General features: G+C 33.9%; 1 pseudogene; it reads right to left on the minus strand.

Annotated features, from left to right (window-relative positions):
- Positions 1 to 2,592: 2,592 nt before the first annotated feature.
- LOC100408356 (c-myc binding protein pseudogene) lies at positions 2,593 to 3,116 on the minus strand (annotated as a pseudogene).
- Positions 3,117 to 6,615: the final 3,499 nt, after the last annotated feature.

Below are 6,615 nucleotides of genomic sequence, written 5' to 3' on the forward strand. Positions count from 1 at the left end.
GGGCATTGAAAGCTACAAATTTCCCTCTGAGAACTCTTTTAGCTGTAGCCTACACATTTTGACATGATTTGCTTACAGTATTATTCAGTTCAAAACTCCTTTGTCATTTTTTCTAACCATTGATTATTTAGAAATATGTTGTTTTAATTTCAAAATATTTTAGAATTTTCTAAAAACCTTTAAAAATTTAATACCTAATTGATATTTTTGTGGTCAGAGAACATACTGTATAAGATTTCAATTTTTTTGAAATATATTAAGATTTATTTTATGGTCCAGTAATGCTTCATCTTGGTGAATGTACCATTTGGCTTGACAAAAATATAATTTTTTTAGTCTTGTGTTAATGTCAGTTAGATCAGAATGGCTGATAATATTTTTCACATCTTCTGTATTTATATATTTTGGAAACTTGTTTTATCAGTAATTATGAAAAGGATATTAAACTCTCAAGTTACGATGGTGGATTTGTCTGTTTCTCTCTTAAGTTTCCTCAGATTTTGCTTTCTGTATTTCACTGCCTTTTTGTTGAGTGCATATTTTAGCTTGTTAGGTATTCTGCTGAATTGACCCTTTTATTATTATTACAATGCTTCCCTGTATTTTTCATAATACTCGTCTTGCGTAATAGCTTGTCTCATGTTAACACAGCCATGCCAGTTTCTTTTAGTCTTACTACTTGCATGGTATATATTTTCTGACTTTTTACTTTTAATGCCTTTGTGTCTATTTTTAATGCGTGTGTATTTTTGAGAGCATATAGTTAGATTTTGCTTTTTAGAACCAATCATACAATATCTACCTTTTAATTTGAGTGTTCAGGTCATGTACTTTCAATGTAAAATTACTGACACAGTTTGATTTAAGTCTGTTTTCGCAACCCAGCTTTTTGTTTGTATCATTTGTTTTTTTCTTTGTGTTTTGATGTCTACTTTGGTTTAGTTAAATATTTTAAGTGCTTCATTTGTTTTTCTCTCATAGTTTTTTTAGCTGTATTCATGTTATTCTTTTTAGTTATTGCTATACTGAATATACTGTCTACCTTGCACTTTTTATAGTCTACTTAGAAATAATATTTTATCATCCACAATTTGTATATTACATACCACAAATATAGGACTCTTACAATAGTACATTTATTATCTTTGTCTTTGTGCCAATTTATCAAATATTTTATGTTAGTGAATACATTACCAATTTTATATTGGTTAAAAAGGACTTTACAATTTTATTACTTTTGCTTTAATGATTTGCTTACTTTTTAAGAGAAATAAGAGAAAAGGAAAAGGAAGTAATGATTTATATTTATTCACATATTTAGTGTCTTCTGGCTCCAGTATTTTCTGATGAGAAGTCAGTTATTATTTGTATTTTTTGTCCTCTATTTACCATGTATTGTTCTATTTGTCTGCCATCTTTATCTTTGGTTTACAACAGTTTTACTATGATATATTTATTTCTAAGTTTTTTTTTGTATTTATTCTGGGTTTAAGAAGCTTCTTGTATCTGTATTTCGACATTTTTTTCCCCATCAAACTGGAAATACTTCTACCATTATATATTCAAATATGTATTTCATGACATTTTATATCTCTCCTCTTTTTCTAGGACTCTACCTGTAGATATATTTGACTAGTTGATGTTTCCCCATAGGTTGTTAAAGACTGTTCATTTTTCTTCTGTTTTTTCCTCTGTTACTCAGATTGGTTTATTTCAATCAAACTCTAATCAAATTTACTGACCCTTTCTTCTACAATCTCCAATCTGCTGTCAAACTCATGAAAGTGAGATTTTCATTGTACTTTTAAATTCCAGATTTCAGTTTGATGCTCCTTCTCTCCTTTACTCTTCCTCCTCCTCCTCCTCCTCCTACTGAGTCTTCTTTATTTTCTTTCTCTTCTAAATTTTCCCATATCTTCACTCATGACTGTGCGCGCACGTGCACACACACACACACACACACACACACACACATTTGAGATGGAATCCTGCTTTTTCACTCAGGCTGAAGTGCAATGGTACAATCTTGACTTACTTGAACCACCTGCCATGTTTAAGCAATTCTCCTGCCTCAGCCTCCTCAGTAGCTGGGATTAAAGGTACCTGCCACCATGCCTGGCTAATTTTTTGTATTTTTTAGTAGAGACAGGGTTTCATCATGTTGGTCAGTCTGGTCTGAAACTTCAGACCTCAGATTATTTACCCATCTGAGACTCCCAAAGTGCTGGGATTACACCACACCTGGCCCACTCATGACTATTTTGTTTTAAGTCTTTGAACGTCTTTGTACTAGATGCTGTCTTCATTTCCTTTCTCTTCTGAGTTTTCCTATATCTTCACTCATTATGACTGTATTTTCTTTTAAGTCTTTAAATACCTTTGTACCAGATATTGTAAAGTCGTTATCTGTTATATCTAATATTTGGATCATCCTGGAGTTTTTTTTTTTCATTCACTGCTTTATTGCTATATGATGGAACATATTCTTCTATTTATACATTTAAAAACATTTGGATTAATTTTGGACCACTGTGGGTGATATCATAAGTAATATGGGTTATATAATCTCTCTCTTTTTTTTTTTTTTGAAAGTTATATTGAGTTTTTATTGATGATTCTATGTGTTTTTAACAGAATGTGACAGGTGAATTAAACATATTAAAAGAGTTCTATAGCATCTGTTCAGAAAAGATTATATACTATACAAACTATTCAAGTCATACAAAACCATTTTTCATTGTCTTTCAACTGAGAAGAATCCTATTCAGCACGCTTCTCCTCCTGAGGTGGTTCATACTGAGCAAGCTTTGCTTTCAGTTTTTTATTTTCTTCTATAATAGCTTCATATTTCTCTTTCATTTCAGCCAGTTCTAGGCGAAGCAGCTCTATTTCTGGATTTTCTGGGGTAGCAGCTCCTAAGTGATGCTTTAAAAAATCCAAAGCACTGTTAGGTTTCTCTGGTTCTTCATATAAGGCTACCAACACCTTGGTCAGTGTGTCCAGCACCCCAGACTTCTCCAAGTACCTCCGGAACTGCTCACGCTTTGAGTCGGCGGCTTTGTAATGGGCCATAGTGACAGCGGCAACGGCGTAGCTGGCGCCGGAGACCGCGACTCAATCTCTCTCTTTTTTTTTTCAGATGGAGTTTCGCTGTTGTTACCCAGGCTAGAGTGCAATGGCACGATCTCGGCTCACTGCAACCTCTGCCTCCTGGGTTCAAGCAATTCTCCTGCCTCAGCCTCCTGAGTAGCTGGGATTACAGGCACGCACCACCACGCCCAGCTAATTTTTGTATTTTTAGTAGAGACGGGGTTTCATCATGTTGACCAGGATGGTCTCGATCTCTTGACCTCGTGATCCACCCGCCTCAGCCTCCCAAAGTGCTGGGATTACAGGCGTGAGCCACCGCTCCTGGCTATAATCTCTCTTAAACAGCATTTTGCTTTGGCGATTTAGTGAGTTGCCAAGATGCTCCTATATCCTATCAAGGTTTGGCTTAGTGTTTGCTAAGGCATATTCCATACGCCTGAGATACAGATTTTCTAGTGTTTTAGTTAAGTGTCTCCCCCTACTATGAAACTTCTGTAATTTTTTGTTTCAGTCTCAATCCCGCAAGCACCATTCTCTGTTATATCTCATAATATAGCATATTTCTTATCACCATATGTACAGTACAGCCCTGGATCCAATGACTCTACCAAGATTTTTGAGACCACTCTTCTTCTAAGCTCTATTCTCTCTAAAATCTCATTCTTTAAATTTCTGCAGCTCTAAACTGTGGACTTTGCTTTCTCAGCTAAGTGGGTCTGCCTTGTTTCTACTGGTCTCCAATTCCATATACTGCATTAAGAAATCACCTATAGGTAGAAAGCCTAGGTGATGAAACTCACCTCTTGTGTTTCCCTTCATTCAGAGATAACTGTCCTATACTACCAATTGTCCCGTGACAGTTAATAGTCATACATATATTTTGTGCAAATTTATAGTTGTTTATCATATATGGGCAGATCAATAGAGGTTAGTCCTTCATATTTGAAAGTGGAAGTCCACACTGTTTTATTTATAAAAAGAGAATACCCTCCCATTCTGTGAAATCCAGAACTGAAATGTTGTGATTCCAACCTTATACAAGGGGATGTACAACATCATATATGTTGCTCATCAGTGTTGCAGCCCTTAAAACAACTAAATAATGACACTTCACTTTCCTCAGATAAAGGTACAAGGAGAAATAGCATATCTTCTATTTTGGCACCATGGATATGTATTTTCCTCAAAACTGGTCCTCAACTTGATATCTATTGTCTCATTTTGTTGGCTATAGGATGTAAATACAAAATGCAGCAGTGAGGAGCTACAATCAAATCACAAATCTGTAATTTTAATTGTTTTTCTTTTTATGAAAACATTAAGGGTTAAAAACTACATGGAATAAAATAACATATATTTCAACATATAATAGGAGACTTAAAAACAGCTAATATTGTCATGTGATATAACCAAAAATTACTAGACTTTAAAACATATCACATTTCACAGTATGAATAATAGTTGAAAGTATTTGTTCAAATTAATATGAGAATTTAAAATTTTCTTTTTTTCTTTTGTGAGTTTCTAACTTTTAGATTTAGTATTACCTAATTGGAGACTTTCAATGCTAAATATATTTCATAGTAGTAGGTGTATAATTAACAAAGAGAAATAGACATGTGTTAAACATAGAATTTTACAAAGGAATTGGCATGGATCACAGTGGCTATTTTTGAAAATAACAAAGCCCATGTTTCCTCATTTGATCTCAAGTGAACACTGAAGCAGCTGTGTCCCATCCTCTTTTGGTAATCCTACAGATTCAAGAGTTCTGTTCTTCTTTAGCTGCCACTCCTAAAGTTTCTGGGTTTTTTTCCCCTCACACACTCCATTCCTTCAAAATGTTTCCACATATTTTCTTCTTATTGTGTTTGATACATAATGGAGAGTACAAAGTCTCTTTTCTTTTGCCTAGTATTATACATGAAAAAGTTTTGCCTTTAGGTTAAATATGTTACTTGGCATCTCCCTTTAAAAAAATATCTTTCTATTTCTGTGTCTTGTGAAATTATCTGCTGAACCAATCCCCCTCCCCCAGCCTTGAGACTTATGATTCCAAAAATCTCTGTGGCTAGAGATCCAGTAGAAATTCTTCAGGCCTTTCTACTGGAGATCCAGTAGAAATTCTTCAGGCCTTATTCCTCAGGTCATGGTAAACTTTGAGAGTCATATGTTTTGAGTGAAACTATGAAGGCTCACATGATTTTTTTTTTTTTTTTTTACTTTTTACCAAAGTAAAGCAATAAAGATGTCATGTTTTCTTGTATCGTACCAACAGATGTCCTGTACCATTAATATTCATAAATAATTTGTTTGCTAAAAACAGTACAGTCACTCCTTCTCTTCTTTAAACAGATCATTTGTAATTGTGTATTCCTCTATTCCTGTTAATATGCACACTAGGAGTGTTTCTTTTTATGTTTAAAGCTTCATGCAAATGGCTTATCGACCTTTATGACTATGGCCAAGGCTGACTGACTCCTTGTTCAAGTCACCTGTGGCCTCAGGAAGCTGGAGTGACTCATTATTGCCAGAGCTGGGAACAGCTTTTCCTATATTCAGCATGATCTTCCACTCATTTTTACATCCTACTTTTCTCCTCCACCCCGTTCCCTCCCTTTCAAATTCTCTCCAGGAAAAATGACTCATGATTCACATATACTTGTTTGATTTTCATATAAGGAGAATTTGAGCTTGGGAAGGATTTTATATACCTAATTGTCCCTATTGTTCAGAAGATTTAGGAAACATTTAATTTTGGAATAACTCATGAGATTATTGGTTACATTGAACATGTGATAGATGATCAATGGGTTTTTGTTTTATGGTGAATAGTCTTAAAGTTTTAGCCACCTATGCATGCTATCCATTTCCTTGTAGCTCTGTTTTAGTCATTGCATTTATCTTCCCTAGTCCATACCTAAATCTTGCTTTTTTCCACAATTTAAACTTTTTGATATATACATTTGATATATAAATATAGATTTCATTTGTTTTTGAGCTTTAGAAAACTTCTATAGGTGTTAAAATTTGAATGAAAATTCAACCAGCTAAATAATATAGCAAAATGTAAATGAAACCTACTGTAATGGGGATTTCTACAAATTATAATTATTTTTGAACTCATTGTTATAAGTTTCTTGAAACAGAAATTATTAAATTACATAGTATAGTACTTGGATGATTCCCAGAATTTAGAGACAAGTCAAACAATTTTTATACCTTAAACTGGATTTAATAAAAGATTAAGAAAAACAATCACGATTAGTTATTTGTGCAGTCTTCATAGGAAGTATCTCATCCAGTTGCCAACATGGTCTGATTTATCCTAGGAAGTCTATCAAAACTTCCAGACTGATGACCAATTTCCAGGTTATAGTGGCTTTAACCAAGTTCAGCCACCTTGAGAAGCTAGCTTAAAATAACCTGGTAGTTTTTCAAATCACATTACATTTATTTAAAACATAATATTTTAGCACCTAGTAACTTTTGTGGCAGTGTCTGTCAATAAGAGGTTGATACTGG

This window comes from Callithrix jacchus, chromosome 2 (assembly GCF_049354715.1).
Source record: "Callithrix jacchus isolate 240 chromosome 2, calJac240_pri, whole genome shotgun sequence".
NCBI classification, from domain to species: Eukaryota; Metazoa; Chordata; class Mammalia; order Primates; family Cebidae; genus Callithrix; species Callithrix jacchus.